We start from the raw sequence: 23,602 nt of genomic DNA, 5'->3' as shown, positions 1-23,602 counted from the left end.
ACACTCAAACCTCTTCCCCACACACTGAAACCCCTTCCCCACAGACTGAATCCCCTTAACCACACACTGAAACCCATCACACAGAAATCTCTTTCCACACATTGAAAACCCTTCCTCACACACTGAAACAGCTTCCCCACACGCTGAAACACATCGCCACACACTGAAACCTCCTCCCCACACACTGAAACCACTTCGCCACACACTGAAACTCATCCCCACACACTGAAACCCATCCCCACACCCTGAAACCTCTTCCCCACACACTGAAAGCTCTTCCCCACAGACTGAAACCCTCACCCACACACTGAAACCTCTTCCCCACACACTGAAACCTCTTCCCCACACACGATAACTCCTTCCCCAGGCACTGAATCCTCTTCCACACACACTGAAACATCTTCCCCACACACTGAAACCTCTTCGCCACACGCTGAAACATCTTCCACACACAGTGAAACCCCTTCCTCACACACTGAATCCCCTTCTCCGCCCACTGAAACCCCTTCCCCACGCACTGAAACCTCTTCCCCACACATTGAAACCCCTTCCCCACACACTGAAACCCATCCCCACAGACTGAAACACATCCCCACAGACTGAAACCCCTTCCCCACACACTGAATCCCATCCCCAAACACTGAAACCTCTTCCACACACACTGAAACCTTTCCCTACAGACTGAAACCCTTCCCCACACACTGATACCTCTTCACCACACACTTAAACCCCTTCCCCAGACACAGAAAGCCATCCCCACACACTGAAACCCTTCCCCACGCACTGAATCCTCTTCCCAGAAACTGAAACCTCTTCGCCATAGACTGAAACCCCTTCCCCACACACTGAAACCTCTTCCCCACACACTGAAACCTCTACCACCCACACTGAAACCTCTTCGCCACACACTGAAACCTCTTCCCCACACACTGAAACCTTTTCCCCACACACTGAAACCTCTTCCCCACACAATGTAACCACTGCTGCGCACACTGAAACCTCTTCCCCACACACTGAATCCCCTTCATCACACACTGAAACCACTTCCCCACACACTGAAACCTCTTCCCTACACTCCGAAAGCTCTTCCCCACACACTGAAACCTCTTCCCCACACACTGAAACCACTGCCCCGCACACTGAAACCCCTTCCCCACACACTGAAACCTCTTCCCCACACAGTGAAACCCCTTCCCCACAGACTGAATCCCCTTAACCACACACTGTAAACCATCCCCACACACTGAAATCTCTTCCCACACACTGAAAACCCTTCCCCACACACTGAAACCCCTTCCCCACACACTGAAACCCATCGCCACACACTGAAACCACTTCCCCACACACTAAAACCACTTCCCCACACACTGAAACCCATCCCCACACACTGAAACCCAACCCCACACACTGAAACCTCTTCCCCTCACACTGAACGCTCTTCCCCACAGACTGAAACCCTTACCCACACACTGAAACCTCTTCCCAACACACTGAAACCTCTTCTCCACACACTGAAACTCCTTCCCCACACACTGAATCCTCTTCCACACACACTGAAACATCTTCGCCACACACTGAAACCTCTTCGCCACACGCTGAAACATCTTCCACACTCTCTGAAACCCATCCCCACACACTGAAACACCTTACACACACACTGAAACCTCTTCCACACACACTGACTCCCCTTCTCCACACACTGAAACACCTTCCACACACACTGTAACCCCTTCTCCGCACTCTGAAACCCGTTCCCCACGCACTGAAACCTCTTCCCCACACACTGAAACCCCTTCCCCACACACTGAAACCCATCCCCACAGACTGAAACACATCCCCACAGACTGAAACCCCTTCCCCACACACTGCAACCCATCCCCAAACACTGAAACCTCTTCCACACACACTGAAACCTTTCCCTACAGACTGAAACCCTTCCCCACACACTGAAACCTCTTCCCCACACACTGAATCCCCTTCATCACACACTGAAACCACTTCCCCACACACTGAAACCTCTTCCCTACACTCCGAAAGCTCTTCCCCACACACTGAAACCTCTTCCCCACACACTGAAACCACTGCCCCGCACACTGAAACCCCTTCCCCACACACTGAAACCTCTTCCCCACACAGTGAAACCCCTTCCCCACAGACTGAATCCCCTTAACCACACACTGTAAACCATCCCCACACACTGAAATCTCTTCCCACACACTGAAAACCCTTCCCCACACACTGAAACCCCTTCCCCACACACTGAAACCCATCGCCACACACTGAAACCACTTCCCCACACACTAAAACCACTTCCCCACACACTGAAACCCATCCCCACACACTGAAACCCAACCCCACACACTGAAACCTCTTCCCCACACACTGAACGCTCTTCCCCACAGACTGAAACCCTTACCCACACACTGAAACCTCTTCCCAACACACTGAAACCTCTTCTCCACACACTGAAACTCCTTCCCCACACACTGAATCCTCTTCCACACACACTGAAACATCTTCGCCACACACTGAAACCTCTTCGCCACACGCTGAAACATCTTCCACACTCTCTGAAACCCATCCCCACACACTGAAACACCTTACACACACACTGAAACCTCTTCCACACACACTGACTCCCCTTCTCCACACACTGAAACACCTTCCACACACACTGTAACCCCTTCTCCGCACTCTGAAACCCGTTCCCCACGCACTGAAACCTCTTCCCCACACACTGAAACCCCTTCCCCACACACTGAAACCCATCCCCACAGACTGAAACACATCCCCACAGACTGAAACCCCTTCCCCACACACTGCAACCCATCCCCAAACACTGAAACCTCTTCCACACACACTGAAACCTTTCCCTACAGACTGAAACCCTTCCCCACACACTGAAACCTCTTCCCCACACACTTAAACCCCTTCCCCACACTCAGAAAGCCATCCTCACACACTGAAACCTCTTCCCCACACACTGAAACCCCTTCCCCACACAGTGAAACCCATCCCCACACACTGAAACCTCTTCCCCACACACTGCAACCTCTTCCACACACACAGAAACCCCTTCCCCACACATTGAAACCCGTTCCCCATTACTGAAACCTCTCCCCCACACACTGAAACCCCTTCCCCACAGACTGAAACCACTTCCCCACAAACTGAAACCTCTTCCCCAAACACTGAAACCTCTTCCCCACACACTGAAATCCTTTATCCACAGACTGAAACTATTTCCCCACACACTGAAACCTCTTCCCCAAACACTGAAACCTCTTCCACATAGACAGAAACCCCTTCCCCACACACTGAAATCCATCACCACACACTGAAACCTCTTCCCAACACAATGAAACCCCTTCCCCACTCACTGAAACACCTTCCCCACACACTGAAACCCAACCCCACACACTGAAACCTGTTCCCCACACACTGAAACCCCTTCCCCACAAACTGAAACCCATCCCCACACACTGAAACCCCTTCCCCACACACTGAAACCCATCCCCACAGACTGAAACCCTTCCCCACACACTGAAACCTCTTCCCACACACTGATACCTCTTCGCCACTGACTGCAACCCTTCCCCACACACTGAAACCTCTTCCCCACACACTGAAACCTCTTCCCCACACACTGAAACCCCTTCCGCGCACACTGATACCTCTTTCCCACACACTGTATCCCCTTCCCCACACACTGAAACATCTTCCCCACACACTGAAACATCTTTCCCACACACTGAAAGCTCTTCCCCACAGACTGAAACCCTTCCCCACAAACTGAAACCTCTTCCCCACACACTGAAACACCTTCCCCATGCACTGAAACCCCTTCCACACACACTGAAACCTCTTCCCCACACACTGAAACCTCTTCCCCACACACTGAAACCTCTTCCCCACACCTTGAAACTCCTTCCCCACGCACTGAAACCTCTTCCACTCACATTGAAACATCTTCCCCACACACTGAAACCCATCCCCACACACGGAAACCCTTCGCCACGCACTGAAACCTCTTCCCAGAAACTGAAACCTCTTCGCCACAGACTGAAACCCTTCCCCACACTCTGAAACCTCTTCCCCACACACTGAAACGTCTTACACACACACTGAATCCTCTTCGCCACACACTGAAACCTCTTCCCCACACAGTGAAACCTCTTCCCCACACACTGAAACCTCTTCCCCACACAATGTAACCACTTCCCCGCACACTGAAACCTCTTCCCCACACACTGAAAACCCTTCCCCACACACTGAATCCACTTCCCCACATACTGAAACCCCTTCCCCACACTCTGAAACATCTTCCCCACACACTGAAACCTCTTCCCCACACACTGAAACCACTGCCCCACACACTGAAACCCCTTCCCCACACACTGATACCTCTTCCCCACACACTGAAACCTCTTCCACACACACTGAAACCACTTCGCCACACACTGAAACCAATTCCCCACACACTGAAACCTCTACCCCAACACTGAAACCTCTTCCCCGCACAATGTAACCCCTTCCCCGCACACTGAAACCTCTTCCCCACACACTGAATCCCCTTCACCACGCACTGAAACCCCTTCCCCACACACTGAAACCTCTTCCCCACACACTGAAACCACTTCCCCACAGACTGAAACCCCTTCCCCACACTCTGAAACCTCTTCCCCACACACTGAAACCACTTCCCCACACACTGAAACCACTTCCCCAAAGACTGAATCCCCTTTCCCACACACTGAAACCCATCCCCAAAGACTGAAATCTCTTCCCACACACTGAAAACCCTTCCCCACACCCTGAAACCCCTTCCCCACACACTGAAACCCATCCCCACACACTGAAACCGCTTCCCCACACACTGAAACCACTTCCCCACACACTGAAACTCATCCCCACACACTGAAACCCATCCCCACACACTGAAACCTCTTCTGGACACACTGAAAGCTCTTCCCCACAGACTGAAACCCTCACCCACACACTGAAACCTCTTCCCCACACACTGAAACCTCTTCCCCACAGACGATAACTAATTCCCCACGCACTGAAACCTCTTCCACACACACTGAAACATTTTCCCCACACACTGAAACCTCTTCGCCACACGCTTAAACATCTTCCACACTCACTGAAACCCATCCCCACACACTGAAACCCAACCCCACACACTGAAACCTCTTCCCCACACACTGAACGCTCTTCCCCACAGACTGAAACCCTTACCCACACACTGAAACCTCTTCCCAACACACTGAATGCACTTCCCCACACACTGACACTCCTTCCCCACTCACTGAATCCTCTTCCACACACACTGAAACATCTTCCCCACACACTGAAACCTCTTCGCCACACGTTGAAACATCTTCCACACTCTCTGAAACCCAACCCCACACACTGAAACACCTTACACACACACTGAAACCTCTTCCACACACACTGAATCCCCTTCCCCACACACTGAAACCTCTTCCACACACACTGTAACCCCTTCCCCGCACACTGAAACCCCTTCCCCACACACTGAAACCCCTTCCACACACACTGAATCCCCTTCTCCGCACACTGAAACCCCTTCCACACGCACTGAAACCTCTTCCCCACACACTGACACCCCTTCCCCACACACTGAAACCCATCCCCACAGACTGAAACACATCCCCACAGACTGAAACCCCTTCCCCAAACACTGAAACCCATCCCCAAACACTGAAACCTCTTCCACACACACTGAAACCTTTCCCTACAGACTGAAACCCTTCCCCACACACTGAAACCTCTTCCCCACACACTTAAACCCCTTCCCCACACGCAGAAAGCCATCCTCACACACTGAAACCTCTTCCCCACACACTGAAACCCCTTCCCCACACACTGAAACCCATCCCCACACACTGAAATCTCTTCCCCACACACTGCAACCTCTTCCACACACACTGAAACCTCTTCCCCACACATTGAAACCCGTTCCCCATAACTGAAACCCCTTCCCCACACACTGAAACCCCTTCCCCACAGACTGAAACCACTTCCCCACAAACTGAAACCTCTTCCCCAAACACTGAAACCTTTTCCCCACACACTGAAACCCTTTATCCACAGACTGAAACTACTTCCCCACACACTGAAACCTCTTGCCCAAACACTGAAACCTCTTCCACACAGACAGAAACCCCTTCCCCACACACTGAAACCCATTCCCACACACTGAAACCTCTTCGTAACACAATGAAACCCCTTCCCCACTCACTGAAACCCATTCCCCACACACTGAAACCCAACCCCACACACTGAAACCTGTTCCCCACAAACTGAAACCCCTTCCCCACACACTGAAACCCCTACCCCACACACTGAAACACATCCCCACACACTGAAACACTTCCCCACACACTGAAACCTCTTCCCACACACTGAAACCTCTTCGCCACAGACTGAAACCCTTCCCCACGCACTGAAACGTCTTCCCAGAAACTGAAACCTCTTCGCCACAGACTGAAACCCCTTCCCCACACACTGAAACCTCTTCCCCACACACTGAAACCTCTACCACACACACTGAAACCTCTTCGCCACACACTGAAACCTTTTCCCCACACACTGAAACCTCTTCCCCACACACTAAACCTCTTCCCCACACAATGTAACCACTGCCGCGCACACTGAAACCTCTTCCCCACAGACTGAATCCCCTTCATCACACACTGAAACCCCTTCCCCACACACTGAAACCTCTTCCCCACACTCCGAAAGCTCTTCCCCACACACTGAAACCTCTTCCCCACACACTGAAACCACTGCCCCGCACACTGAAACCCCTTGCCCACACACTGAAACCTCTTCCCCACACAGTGAAACCCCTTCCCCACAGACTGAATCCCCTTAACCACACACTGTAAACCATCCCCACACACTGAAATCTCTTCCCACACACTGAAAACCCTTCCCCACACACTGAAACCGCTTCCCCACACACTGAAACCCATCGCCACACACTGAAACCTCTTCCCCACACACTAAAACCTCTTCCCCACACACTGAAACCCATCCCCACACACTGAAACCCAACCCCACACACTGAAACCTCTTCCCCACACACTGAACGCTCTTCCCCACAGACTGAAACCCTTACCCACACACTGAAACCTCTTCCCAACACACTGAAACCTCTTCCCCACACACTGAAACTCCTTCCCCACACACTGAATCCTCTTCCACACACACTGAAACATCTTCGCCACATGCTGAAACATCTTCGCCACACGCTGAAACATCTTCCACACTCTCTGAAACCCATCCCCACACACTGAAACACCTTACACACACACTGAAACCTCTTCCACACACACTGACTCCCCTTCCCCACACACTGAAACACCTTCCACACACACTGTAACCCCTTCTCCGCACTCTGAAACCCCTTCCCCACGCACTGAAACCTCTTCCCCACACACTGAAACCCCTTCCCCACACACTGAAACCCATCCCCACAGACTGAAACACATCCCCACAGACTGAAACCCCTTCCCCACACACTGCAACCCATCCCCAAACACTGAAACCTCTTCCACACACACTGAAACCTTTCCCTACAGACTGAAACCCTTCCCCACACACTGAAACATCTTCCCCACACACTTGAACCCCTTCCCCACACGCAGATAGCCATCCTCACACACTGAAACCTCTTCCCCACACACTGAAACCCCTTCCCCACACATTGAAACCCATCCCCACACACTGAAACCTCTTCCCCACACACTGCAACCTCTTCCACACACACAGAAACCCCTTCCCCACACATTGAAACCCGTTCCCCATGACTGAAACCTCTCCCCCACACACTGAAACCCCTTCCCCACAGACTGAAACCACTTCCCCACAAACTGAAACCTCTTCCCCAAACACTGAAACCTCTTCCCCACACACTGAAATCCTTTATCCACAGACTGAAACTATTTCCCCACACACTGAAACCTCTTCCCCAAACACTGAAACCTCTTCCACACAGACAGAAACCCCTTCCCCACACACTGAAACCCATCACCACACACTGAAACCTCTTCCCAACACAATGAAACCCCTTCCCCACTCACTGAAACACCTTCCCCACACACTGAAACCCAACCCCACACACTGAAACCTGTTCCCCACACACTGAAACCCCTTCCCCACAAACTGAAACCCATCCCCACACACTGAAACCCCTTCCCCACACACTGAAACCCATCCCCACAGACTGAAACCCTTCCCCACACACTGAAACCTCTTCCCACACACTGATACCTCTTCGCCACTGACTGAAACCCTTCGCCACACACTGAAACCTCTTCCCCACACACTGAAACCTCTTCCCCACACACTGAAACCCCTTCCCCGCACACTGATACTTCTTTCCCACACACTGTATCCCCTTCCCCACACACTGAAACATCTTCCCCACACACTGAAACATCTTTCCCACACACTGAAAGCTCTTCCCCACAGACTGAAACCCTTCCCCACAAACTGAAACCTCTTCCCCACACACTGAAACACCTTCCCCATGCACTGAAACCCCTTCCACACACACTGAAACCTCTTCCCCACACACTGAAACCTCTTCCCCACACACTGAAACCTCTTCCCCACACCTTGAAACTCCTTCCCCACGCACTGAAACCTCTTCCACTCACATTGAAACATCTTCCCCACACACTGAAACCCATCCCCACACACTGAAACCCTTCCCCACGCACTGAAACCTCTTCCCAGAAACTGAAACCTCTTCGCCACAGACTGAAACCCTTCCCCACACACTGAAACCTCTTCCCCACACACTGAAACGTCTTACACACACACTGAATCCTCTTCCCCACATACTGAAACCCTTTCCCCACACTCTGAAACCTCTTCCCCACAAACTGAAACCTCTTCCCCACACACTGAAACCACTGCCCCACACACTGAAACCCCTTCCCCACACACTGATACCTCTTCCCCACACACTGAAACCTCTTCCACACACACTGAAACCTCTTCGCCACACACTGAAACCTCTTCCCCACACACTGAAACCTCTACCCCAACACTGAAACCTCTTCCCCGCACAATGTAACCCCTTCCCCGCACACTGTAACCTCTTCCCCACACACTGAATCCCCTTCACCACGCACTGAAACCCCTTCCCCACACACTGAAACCTCTTCCCCACACACTGCAACCACTTCCCCACAGACTGAAACCCCTTCCCCACACTCTGAAACCTCTTCCCCACACACTGAAACCACTTCCCCACACACTGAAACCACTTCCCCAAAGACTGAATCCCCTTTCCCACACACTGAAACCCATCCCCAAAGACTGAAATCTCTATCGGGGGCAGGCTGCAGTGACCGGGCCTCTGGCACGGGGTCCTGCACTGTGGCTCAGAAGGGAAGGAGAGAGAATGGGAGAGCACTAGTCATCGGGGACTCGATGGTGAGGAGTACGGACAGGCGGTTCTGTGGGCGCAGGCGAGACGCACGGATGGTTTGTTGCCTCCCTGGTGCCAGGGTCCGTGATGTTTGTGATCGCGTCTTCAGGATCCTTAAAGGGGAGGGGGAGCAGCCAGAGGTCGTGGTGCACATTGGCACCAACGACGTAGGAAGGAAGGGTGGCACAGATGTTAGAAGTGAGTTTAGGGAGTTAGGCTGGAAGCTGAAAGCTCGGACGGACAGAGTTGTTATCTCTGGTTTGTTGCCGGCGCCACGTGATAGTGAGGCTAGGAATAGGGAGAGAGCACAGCTGAACACGTGGCTGCAGGAATGGTGCAGGAGGGAGGGCTTCCAGTTCTTGGATAATTGGACTGCATTCTGGGGAAGATGGGACCTGTTCAAACAGGACGGGCTGCATCTGAACCAGAGGGGCACCAATATCCTGGGAGGGAGGTTTGCTAGTACTGTTCGGGAGGGTTTAAACTAGTTTGGGAGGGGGATGGGAACCGGACTTGTAATCCAGGGACCAGTGGGTCCACTCAGAAAGACAAAGAGTGTAGTGAGGTATTGGGGAAGGTAGCACTGTCACAGAGGACAGATGGGCACGGAGAAGGGTTAAAGTGCGTATACTTCAACGCAAGAAGCATCAGGAATAAGGTGAGTGAATTGAAGGCGTGGATGGGCACTTGGGACTACGATGTTGTGGCCATCACTGAAACGTGGATAGGTGAGGGGGAGGAATGGTTTTTGGAGGTACCTGGTTATAGATGTTTTCATAAGATTAGGAATGGTGGTAAAAGAGGTGGGGGGGTGGCATTGTTAGTTAGAAATAGTGTAACAACTGCTGAAAGAATTTTCGAGGAGGATCTGCCGACTGAGGCACTGTGGGTTGAGGCCAGGAACAGGAAAGGAGCAGTCACCTTGATGGGAGTTTTCTATAGGCCCCCCAATAGCAGCAGGGAGGTGGAAGAGCAGATTGGGAAACAGATTTTGGAAAGGAGCAGAAGTCACAGGGTAGTAATTATGGGGGATTTCAACTTCCCAAATATTGATTGGCAACTCTTTAGATCGAATAGTTTGGATGGGGTAGTGTTTGTGCAGTATGTCCAGGAAGCTTTTCTGACTCAGTATGTAGACTGCCCGACCAGAGGGGAGGCAATATTGGATTTGGTACTAGGTAATGAACCAGGGCAAGTGATAGAGCTGTTGGTGGGCGAGCACTTTGGAGATAGTGATCACAATTCTGTAGCATTCACTGTGGTCATGGAGAAGGATAGGTATGTGCAACAGGGCAAGGTTTACAATTGGGGGAAGGGTAGATATGATGCTGTCAGGCAGGAACTGAGGAGCATAAGTTGGGAGCATATGCTGGCAGGGAAGGGCACGGTCGAAATGTGGAACTTTTTCAAGGAGCAGATAGTAGGGGCCATTGATAAGCATGTCCCTGTCAGACAGGGAAGGGATGGTCATGTGAGGGAACCGTGGTTGACAAGAGAGGTTGAGAGTCTTGTTAGGAAGAAGAAGGATGCGTATATAAAGTTGAGGAAAAAGGGCACAGGCATAGCTCTGGAGGGATACAAGATGGCCAGGAAGGATCTGAAGAAAGGGATTAGGAGAGCTAAGAGAGGGCATGAAAAATGCTTGGCGGGTAGGATAAAAGAAAACCCCAAGGCCTTTTACGCGTATGTCAGAAATATGAGGATGACTAGGGGGACCATAGGTCCGGTCAAGGACAATAGCGGGAGACTGTGTGTTGAGCCGGAAGAGATAAGTGAGGTTTTGAATGAGTACTTCTCTTCGGTATTTACGAATGAGAAGGGGTGTATTACTGAAGAGGACGGTGTGAAACAGACTGGTAAGCTCGAGGAAGTGCTCGTTAGGAGGGAAGATGTGTTGGGGTTTTTGAATAACTTGAAGATAGACAAGTCTCCCGGGCCTGACGGGGTATATCCAAGGATGTTATGGGAAGCAAGGGATGAAATTGCAGAGCCGCTGGCAATGATCTTTTCATCTTCTCTGCTGACGGGGGTGGTACCAGGTGATTGGAGGGTGGCAAATGTTGTGCCCCTGTTCAAGAAAGGGAATAGGAACAACCCTGGGAATTACAGGCCAGTTAGTCTTACTTCGGTGGTAGGCAAGTTGATGGAAAAGGTGCTGAGGGATAGGATTTCTGAGCATCTGGAAAGACACTGCTTGATTCGGGACAGTCAGCACGGTTTTGTGAGGGGTAGGTCTTGCCTCACAAGCCTGATTGAATTCTTTGAGCAGGTGACCAAGCAAGTGGATGAGGGTAAACCAGTGGATGTGGTGTACATGGATTTTAGTAAGGCATTTGATAAGGTCCCCCATGGTAGACTTATGGAGAAAGTCAGGAGGCATGGGATAGTGGGGAATGTGGCCAGTTGGATTAAGAATTGGCTAACTGATAGAAGGCAGAGAGTGGTCTTAGATGGTAAATACTCAGCCTGGAGCCCAGTTACCAGTGGCGTGCCGCAGGGATCAGTTCTGGGTCCTCTCCTGTTTGTGATTTTTATTAACGACTTGGATGAGGAAGTCGAAGGGTGGGTCAGTAAATTTGAAGATGATACAAAGGTTGGTGGAGTTGTGGATACCGAGGAGGGCTATTGTCGTCTGCAAAGGGACTTGGATAGGTTGCAGTGCTGGGCTGAAAAGTGGCAGATGGAGTTTAACCCTGAAAAGTGTGAGGTCGTCCATTTTGGAAGGACAAACATGAATGCAAAATACTGGGTTAACGGTAGGGTTCCTGGGCATGTGGAGGAGCAGAGAGACCTTGGGGTCTATGTGCATAGATCATTGAAAGTTGCAACTCAAGTGGATAGGGCTGTGAAGAAGGCATATGGGGTGTTAGCGTTCATTAGCAGAGGGATTGAATTTAAGAGCCGTGAGGTGATGATGCAGCTGTACAGGACCTTGGTAAGGCCTCATTTGGAGTACTGTGTGCAGTTCTGGTCGCCTCATTTTAGGAAGGATGTGGAAGCCTTGGAGAGGGTGCAGAGGAGATTTACCAGGATGTTGCCTGGAATGGAGAATAAGTCTTACGAGGAAAGGCTGAACATTCTAGGCCTCTTCTCATTAGAAAGGAGAAGGATGAGGGGTGACATGATAGAGGTTTATAAGATGATCAGGGGAATAGATAGGGTAGACAGTCAGAAACTTTTTTCCCCGGGTGGAGCAAAGCGTTACAAGGGGTCATAAATTTAAGGTGAAGGGTGGGAGATATAAGGGGGATGTCAGGGGAAGGTTCTTTACCCAGAGAGTGGTCGAGGCATGGAATGCCTTGCCCGGGGAAGTTGTTGAGTCAGAAACTTTAGGGACTTTCAAAAGGCTTTTGGATAGGTATATGGATAAAGGAGAATGATGGGGTATAGATTAAATTGTCCTTGACAGAGGACAAAGGATCGGCACAACATTGTGGGCCGAAGGGCCTGTTCAGTGCTGTATGTTCTATGTTCTATGTTCTATGTTCTATGTTCTTCCCACACACTGAAAACCCTTCCCCACACCCTGAAACCCCTTCCCCACACACTGAAACCCATCCCCACACACTGAAACCTCTTCCCCACACACTGAAACCACTTCCCCACACACTGAAACTCATCCCCACACACTGAAACCCATCCCCACTCACTGAAACCTCTTCCGGACACACTGAAAGCTCTTCCCCACAGACTGAAACCCTCACCCACACACTGAAACCTCTTCCCCACACACTGAAACCTCTTCCCCACAGACGATAACTCCTTCCCCAGGCACTGAATCCTCTTCCACACACACTGAAACATTTTCCCCACACACTGAAACCTCTTCGCCACACGCTTAAACATCTTCCACACTCACTGAAACCCATCCCCACACACTGAAACCCCTTACACACACACTGAAACCTCTTTCACACACACTGAAACCCCTTCCCCACACACAGAAACCCCTTCCACACACACTGTCACCCCTTCCCCACACACTGAAACCCGTTCCCCACACAGTGAAACCCCTTCCACACACACTTAATCCCCTTCTCCGCACACTGAAACCCCTTCCCCACACACTAAACCCATCCCCACAGACTGAAACACATCCCCACAGACTGAAACCCCGTCTCCAAACACTGAACCCATCCCCAAACACTGAAACCTCTTCCACACACACTGAAACCTTTCCCTACAGACTGAAACCCTTCCCCACACACTGATACCTCTTCCCCACACACTTAAACCCCTTCCCCACACACAGAAAGCCATCCCCACACACTGAAACCCTTCCCCACGCACTGAATCCTCTTCCCAGAAACTGAAACCTCTTCGCCACAGACTGAAACCCTTCCCCACACACTGAAACCTCTTCCCCACACACTGAAACCTCTTCCACACACACTGAAACCTCTTCGCCACACACTGAAACCTCTTCCCCACACACTGAAACCTCTTCCCCACACACTGAAACCTCTTCCCCACACAATGTAACCACTGCCCCGCAAACTGAAACCTCTTCCCCACACACTGAATCCCCTTCACCACGCACTGAAACCCCTTCCCCACACACTGAAACCTCTTCCCCACACTCCGAAACCTCTTCCCCACACATTGAAACCTCTTCCCCACACACTGAAACTACTGCCCCGCACACTGAAACCCCTTCCCCTCACACTGAAACCTCTTCCCCACACACTGAAACCCCTTCCCCACAGACTGAATCCCCTTAACCACACACTGAAACCCATCCCCATACACTGAAATCTCTTCCCACACACTGAAAACCCTTCCCCACACACTGAAACCCCTTCCCCACACACTGAAACCCATCGCCACACACTGAAACCTCTTCCCCACACACTAAAACCACTTCCCCACACACTGAAACCCATCCCCACACACTGAAACCAAACCCCACACACTGAAACCTCTTCCCCACACACTGAACGCTCTTCCCCACTCACTGAATCCTCTTCCACACACACTGAAACATCTTCCCCACACACTGAAACCACTTCGCCACACGTTGAAACATCTTCCACACTCTCTGAAACCCAACCCCGCACACTGAAACACCTTACACACACACTGAAACCTCTTCCACACACACTGAATCCCCTTCCCCACACACTGAAACCCCTTCCACACACACTGTAACCCCTTCCCCGCACACTGAAACCCCTTCCCCAAACACTGAAACCCCTTCCACACACACTGAATCCCCTTCTCCGCACACTGAAACCCCTTCCACACGCACTGAAACCTCTTCCCCACACACTGACACCCCTTCCCCACACACTGTAACCCATCCCCAGAGACTGAAACACATCCCCACAGACTGAAACCCATTCCCCAAACACTGAAACCCATCCCCAAACACTGAAACCTCTTCCACACACACTGAAACCTTTCCCTACAGACTGAAACCCTTCCCCACACACTGAAACCTCTTCCCCACACACTTAAACCCCTTCCCCACACGCAGAAAGACATCCTCACACACTGAAACCTCTTCCCCACACACTGAAACCCCTTCCCCACACACTGAAACCCATCCCCACACACTGAAATCTCTTCCCCACACACTGCAACCTCTTCCACACACACTGAAACCCCTTCCCCACACATTGAAACCCGTTCCCCATAACTGAAACCCCTTCCCCACACACTGAAACCCCTTCCCCACAGACTGAAACCACTTCCCCACAAACTGAAACCTCTTCCCCAAACACTGAAACCTTTTCCCCACACACTGAAACCCTTTATCCACAGACTGAAACTACTTCCCCACACACTGAAACCTCTTGCCCAAACACTGAAACCTCTTCCACACAGACAGAAACCTCTTCCCCACACACTTAAACCCCTTCCCCACACGCAGAAAGCCATCCTCACACACTGAAACCTCTTCCCCACACACTGAAACCCCTTCCCCACACACTGAAACCCATCCCCACACACTGAAATCTCTTCCCCACACACTGCAACCTCTTCCACACACACTGAAACCCCTTCCCCACACATTGAAACACGTTCCCCATAACTGAAACCCCTTCCCCACACACTGAAACCCCTTCCCCACAGACTGTAACCACTTCCCCACAAACTGAAACCTCTTCCCCAAACACTGAAACCTTTTCCCCACACACTGAAACCCTTTATCCACAGACTGAAACTACTTCCCCACACACTGAAACCTCTTGCCCAAACACTGAAACCTCTTCCACACAGACAGAAACCCCTTCCCCACACACTGAAACCCATCCCCACACACTGAAACCTCTTCCCAACACAATGAAACCACTTCCCCACTCACTGAAACCCATTCCCCACACACTGAAACCCAACCCCACACACTGAAACCTGTTCCCCACACACTGAAACACCTTCCCCACACACTGAAACCCTTTCCCCACACACTGAAACACATCCCCACACACTGCAACACTTCCCCACACATTGAAACCTCTTCCCACACACTGAAACCTCTTCGCCACAGACTGAAACCCTTCCCCACGCACTGAAACGTCTTCCCAGAAACTGAAACCTCTTCGCCACAGACTGAAACCCTTCCCCACACACTGAAACCTCTTCCCCACACACAGAAACCTCTTACACACACACTGAAACCTCTTCGCCACACACTGAAACCTCTTCCCCACACACTGAAACCTCTTCCCCACACAATGTAACCACTTCCCCGCACACTGAAACCTCTTCCCCACACACCGAATCCCTTTCACCACACACTGAAACCCCTTCACCACTCACTGAAACCTCTTCCCCACACACTGAAACCACTTCCCCACAGACTGAAACCCCTTCTCCACACTCTGAAACCTTTTCCCCACACACTGAAACCTCTTCCCCACACACTGAAACCACTGCCCCACACACTGAAACCCCTTCCCCACACACTGAAACCTCTTCCCCACACACTGAAACCACTTCCCCACAGACTGAATCCCCTTAACCACACACTGCAACCCATCCCCACACACTGAAATCTCTTCCCACACACTGAAAACCCTTCCTCACACACTGAAACTGCTTCCCCACACACTGAAACACCTTCCCCACGCAGTGAATCCTCTTCCACACACACTGTAACCCCTTCCCCGCACACTGAAACCCATCCCCTCACACTGAAACCATTCCCCACACAATGAATCCCATCCCCACACACTGAAACCTCTTCCCCACACACTGTATCCCTTTCACCACGCTCTGAAACCTCTTCCCCACACACTGAAACCTCTTCCCCACACACAGAAACCTCTTCCCCACAGACTGAAACCATTTCCCCACACACTGAAATCCCTTCCCCACACACTGAAACATCTTTCCCACACACTGAAAGCTCTTCCCCACAGACTCAAACCCTTCCCCACAAACTGAAACCTCTTCCCCACACACTGAAACACCTTCCCCATGCACTGAAACCCCTTCCACACACACTGAAACCTCTTCCCCACACACTGAAACCTCTTCCCCACACCTTGAAACTCCTTCCCCACGCACGGAAACCTCTTCCACTCACACTGAAACATCTTCCCCACACACTGAAACCTCTTCCCCACACGCTGAAACATCTTCAACTCCCACTGAAACCCATCCCCACACACTGAAACCCCTTCCCCACACACTGAAACCTCTTCCCCACACACTGAAACCTCTACCACACACACTGAAACCTCTTCGCCACACACTGAAACCTCTTCCCCTCACACTGAAACCTCTTCCCTACACACTGACACATCTTCCCCACACAATGTAACCACTGCCGCGCACACTGAAACCTCTTCACCACACACTGAAACCCCTTCCCCACAAACTGAAACCTCTTCCCCACACTCCGAAACCTCTTCCCCACACACTGAAACCTCTTCCCCACCCACTGAAACCACTGCCCCGCACACTGAAACCACTTCCCCACACACTGAAACCTCTTCCCCACACAGTGAAACCCCTTCCCCACAGATTGAATCCCCTTAACCACACACTGAAACCCATCCCCACACACTGAAATCTCTTCCCACACACTGAAAAGCCTTCCCCACACACTGAAACCCCTTCCCCACACACTGAAACCCATCGCCACACACTGAAACCTCTTCCCCACACACTAAAACCACTTCCCCACACACTGAAACCCATCCCCACACACTGAAACCCAACCCCACACACTGAAACCTCTTCCCCACACACTGAACGCTCTTCCCCACAGACTGAAACCCTTACCCACACACTGAAACCTCTTCCCAACACACTGATACCTCTTCCCCACACACTGAAACTCCTTCCCCACACACTGAATCCTCTTGCACACACACTGAAACATCTTCCCCACACACTGAAACCTCTTCGCCACACGCTTAAACATCTTCCACACACACTGAAACCCATCCCCACACACTGAAACACCTTACACACACACTGAAACCTCTTCCACACACACTGAAACCCCTTCCCCACACACTGAAACCCCTTCCACACACACTGCAACCCCTTCCCCGCACACTGAAACCCCTTCCCCACACAGTTAAACCCCTTCCTCACACACTGAATCCCCTTCACCGCCCACTGAAACCCCTTCCCCACGCACTGAAACCTCTTCCCCACACATTGAAACCCCTTCCCCACACAATGAAACCCAACCCCACAGACTGAAACACATCCCCACAGACTGAAACCCCTTCCCCACACACTGAAACCCATCCCCAAACACTGAAACCTCTTCCACACACACTGAAACCACTGCCCCGCACACTGAAACCCCTTCCCCACACACTGAAACCTCTTCCCCACACAGTGAAACCCCTTCCCCACAGACTGAATCCCCTTAACCACACACTGAAACCCATCCCCACACACTGAAATCTCTTCCCACACACTGAAAACCCTTCCCCACACACTGAAACCCCTTCCCCACACACTGAAACCCATCGCCACACACTGAAACCTCTTCCCCACACACTAAAACCACTTCCCCACACACTGAAACCCATCCCCACACACTGAAACACCTTCCCCATGCACTGAAACCCCTTCCACACACACTGAAACCTCTTCCCCACACACTGAAACCTCTTCCCCACACCTTGAAACTCCTTCCCCACGCACGGAAACCTCTTCCACTCACACTGAAACATCTTCCCCACACACTGAAACCTCTTCCCCACACGCTGAAACATCTTCAACTCCCACTGAAACCCATCCCCACACACTGAAACCCCTGCCCCACACACTGAAACCTCTTCCCCACACACTGAAACCTCTACCACACACACTGAAACCTCTTCGCCACACACTGAAACCTCTTCCCCTCACACTGAAACCTCTTCCCTACACACTGACACATCTTCCCCACACAATGTAACCACTGCCGCGCACACTGAAACCTCTTCACCACACACTGAAACCCCTTCCCCACAAACTGAAACCTCTTCCCCACACTCCGAAACCTCTTCCCCACACACTGAAACCTCTTCCCCACCCACTGAAACCACTGCCCCGCACACTGAAACCCCTTCCCCACACACTGAAACCTCTTCCCCACACAGTGAAACCCCTTCCCCACAGATTGAATCCCCTTAACCACACACTGAAACCCATCCCCACACACTGAAATCTCTTCCCACACACTGAAAAGCCTTCCCCACACACTGAAACCCCTTCCCCACACACTGAAACCCATCGCCACACACTGAAACCTCTTCCCCACACACTAAAACCACTTCCCCACACACTGAAACCCATCCCCACACACTGAAACCCAACCCCACACACTGAAACCTCTTCCCCACACACTGAACGCTCTTCCCCACAGACTGAAACCCTTACCCACACACTGAAACCTCTTCCCAACACACTGAAACCTCTTCCCCACACACTGAAACTCCTTCCCCACACACTGAATCCTCTTGCACACACACTGAAACATCTTCCCCACACACTGAAACCTCTTCGCCACACGCTTAAACATCTTCCACACACACTGAAACCCATCCCCACACACTGAAACACCTTACACACACACTGAAACCTCTTCCACACACACTGAAACCCCTTCCCCACACACTGAAACCCCTTCCACACACACTGCAACCCCTTCCCCGCACACTGAAACCCCTTCCCCACACAGTTAAACCCCTTCCTCACACACTGAATCCCCTTCACCGCCCACTGAAACCCCTTCCCCACGCACTGAAACCTCTTCCCCACACATTGAAACCCCTTCCCCACACAATGAAACCCAACCCCACAGACTGAAACACATCCCCACAGACTGAAACCCCTTCCCCACACACTGAAACCCATCCCCAAACACTGAAACCTCTTCCACACACACTGAAACCACTGCCCCGCACACTGAAACCCCTTCCCCACACACTGAAACCTCTTCCCCACACAGTGAAACCCCTTCCCCACAGACTGAATCCCCTTAACCACACACTGAAACCCATCCCCACACACTGAAATCTCTTCCCACACACTGAAAACCCTTCCCCACACACTGAAACCCCTTCCCCACACACTGAAACCCATCGCCACACACTGAAACCTCTTCCCCACACACTAAAACCACTTCCCCACACACTGAAACCCATCCCCACACACTGAAACCCAACCCCACACACTGAAACCTCTTCCCCACACACTGAAAGCTCTTCCCCACAGACTGAAACCCTTACCCACACACTGAAACCTCTTCCCAAAACACTGAAACCTCTTCCCCACACACTGAACGCTCTTCCCCACAGACTGAAACCCTTACCCACACACTGAAACCTCTTCCCAACACACTGAAACCTCTTCCCCACACACTGAAACTCCTTCCCCACACACTGAATCCTCTTCCACACACACTGAAACATCTTCCCCACACACTGAAACCTCTTCGCCACACGCTTAAACATCTTCCACACACACTGAAACCCATCCCCACACACTGAAACACCTTACACACACACTGAAACCTCTTCCACACACACTGAAACCCCTTCCCCACACACTGTAACCCCTTCCACACACACTGCAACCCCTTCCCCGCACACTGAAACCCCTTCCCCACACAGTTAAACCCCTTCCTCACACACTGAATCCCCTTCACCGCCCACTGAAACCCCTTCCCCACGCACTGAAACCTCTTCCCCACACATTGAAACCCCTTCCCCACACAATGAAACCCAACCCCACAGACTGAAACACATCCCCACAGACTGAAACCCCTTCCCCACACACTGAAACCCATCCCCAAACACTGAAACCTCTTCCACACACACTGAAACCACTGCCCCGCACACTGAAACCCCTTCCCCACACACTGAAACCTCTTCCCCACACAGTGAAACCTCTTCGCCACACGCTTAAACATCTTCCACACACACTGAAACCCATCCCCACACACTGAAACACCTTACACACACACTGAAACCTCTTCCACACACACTGAAACCCCTTCCCCACACACTGAAACCCCTTCCACACACACTGCAACCCCTTCCCCGCACACTGAAACCCCTTCCCCACACAGTTAAACCCCTTCCTCACACACTGAATCCCCTTCACCGCCCACTGAAACCCCTTCCCCACGCACTGAAACCTCTTCCCCACACATTGAAACCCCTTCCCCACACAATGAAACCCAACCCCACAGACTGAAACACATCCCCACAGACTGAAACCCCTTCCCCACACACTGAAACCCATCCCCAAACACTGAAACCTCTTCCACACACACTGAAACCACTGCCCCGCACACTGAAACCCCTTCCCCACACACTGAAACCTCTTCCCCACACAGTGAAACCCCTTCCCCACAGACTGAATCCCCTTAACCACACACTGAAACCCATCCCCACACACTGAAATCTCTTCCCACACACTGAAAACCCTTCCCCACACACTGAAACCCCTTCCCCACACACTGAAACCCATCGCCACACACTGAAACCTCTTCCCCACACACTAAAACCACTTCCCCACACACTGAAACCCATCCCCACACACTGAAACCCAACCCCACACACTGAAACCTCTTCCCCACACACTGAACGCTCTTCCCCACAGACTGAAACCCTTACCCACACACTGAAACCTCTTCCCAAAACACTGAAACCTCTTCCCCACACACTGAACGCTCTTCCCCACAGACTGAAACCCTTACCCACACACTGAAACCTCTTCCCAACACACTGAAACCTCTTCCCCACACACTGAAACTCCTTCCCCACACACTGAATCCTCTTCCACACACACTGAAACATCTTCCCCACACACTGAAACCTCTTCGCCACACGCTTAAACATCTTCCACACACACTGAAACCCATCCCCACACACTGAAACACCTTACACACACACTGAAACCTCTTCCACACACACTGAAACCCCTTCCCCACACACTGAAACCCCTTCCACACACACTGCAACCCCTTCCCCGCACACTGAAACCCCTTCCCCACACAGTTAAACCCCTTCCTCACACACTGAATCCCCTTCACCGCCCACTGAAACCCCTTCCCCACGCACTGAAACCTCTTCCCCACACATTGAAACCCCTTCCCCACACAATGAAACCCAACCCCACAGACTGAAACACATCCCCACAGACTGAAACCCCTTCCCCACACACTGAAACCCATCCCCAAACACTGAAACCTCTTCCACACACACTGAAACCACTGCCCCGCACACTGAATCCCCTTCCCCACACACTGAAACCTCTTCCCCACACAGTGAAACCCCTTCCCCACAGACTGAATCCCCTTAACCACACACTGAAACCCATCCCCACACACTGAAATCTCTTCCCACACACTGAAAACCCTTCCCCACACACTGAAACCCCTTCCCCACACACTGAAACCCATCGCCACACACTGAAACCTCTTCCCCACACACTAAAACCACTTCCCCACACACTGAAACCCATCCCCACACACTGAAACCCAACCCCACACACTGAAACCTCTTCCCCACACACTGAACGCTCTTCCCCACAGACTGAAACCCTTACCCACACACTGAAACCTCTTCCCAACACACTGAAACCTCTTCCCCACACACTGAAACTCCTTCCCCACACTGAATCCTCTTCCACACACACTGAAACATTTTCCCCACACACTGAAACCTCTTCGCCTCACGCTTAAACATCTTCCACACTCACTGAAACCCATCCCCACACACTGAAACCCCTTACACACACACTGAAACCTCTTCCACACACTCTGAAACCCCTTCCCCACACACAGAAACCCCTTCCACACACACTGTCACCCCTTCCCCACACACTGAAACCCGTTCCCCACACAGTGAAACCCCTTCCACACACACCGAATCCCCTTCTCCGCACACTGAAACCCCTTCCCCACACACTGAAACCCATCCCCACAGACTGAAACACATCCCCACAGACTGAAACCCATTCCCCAAACACTGAACCCATCCCCAAACACTGAAACCTCTTCCACACACACTGAAACCTTTCCCTACAGACTGAAACACTTCCCCACACACTGATACCTCTTCCCCACACACTTAAACCCCTTCCCCACACACAGAAAGCCATCCCCACACACTGAAACCCTACCCCACGCACTGAATCCTCTTCCCAGAAACTGAAACCTCTTCGCCACAGACTGAAACCCTTCCCCACACACTGAAACCTCTTCCCCACACACTGAAACCTCTTCCCCACACAATGTAACCACTGCCCCGCAAACTGAAACCTCTTCCCCACACACTGAATCCCCTTCACCAAGCACTGAAACCCCTTCCCCACAAACTGAAACCTCTTCCCCACACTCCGAAACCTCTTCCCCACACACTGAAACCTCTTCCCCACAGACTGAAACTACGGCCCCGCACACTGAAACCCCTTCCCCTCACACTGAAACCTCTTCCCCACACACTGAAACCCCTTCCCCACAGACTGAATCCCCTTAACCACACACTGAAACCCATCCCCATACACTGAAATCTCTTCCCACACACTGAAAACCCTTCCCCACACACTGAAACCCCTTCCCCACACACTGAAACCCATCGCCACACACTGAAACCTCTTCCCCACATACTAAAACCACTTCCCCACACACTGAAACCCATCCCCACACACTGAAACCCAACCCCA

This window comes from Heterodontus francisci, chromosome X, assembly GCF_036365525.1.
Source record: "Heterodontus francisci isolate sHetFra1 chromosome X, sHetFra1.hap1, whole genome shotgun sequence".
NCBI lineage: Eukaryota > Metazoa > Chordata > Chondrichthyes > Heterodontiformes > Heterodontidae > Heterodontus > Heterodontus francisci.
This window is presented reverse-complemented; position numbering follows the sequence as displayed.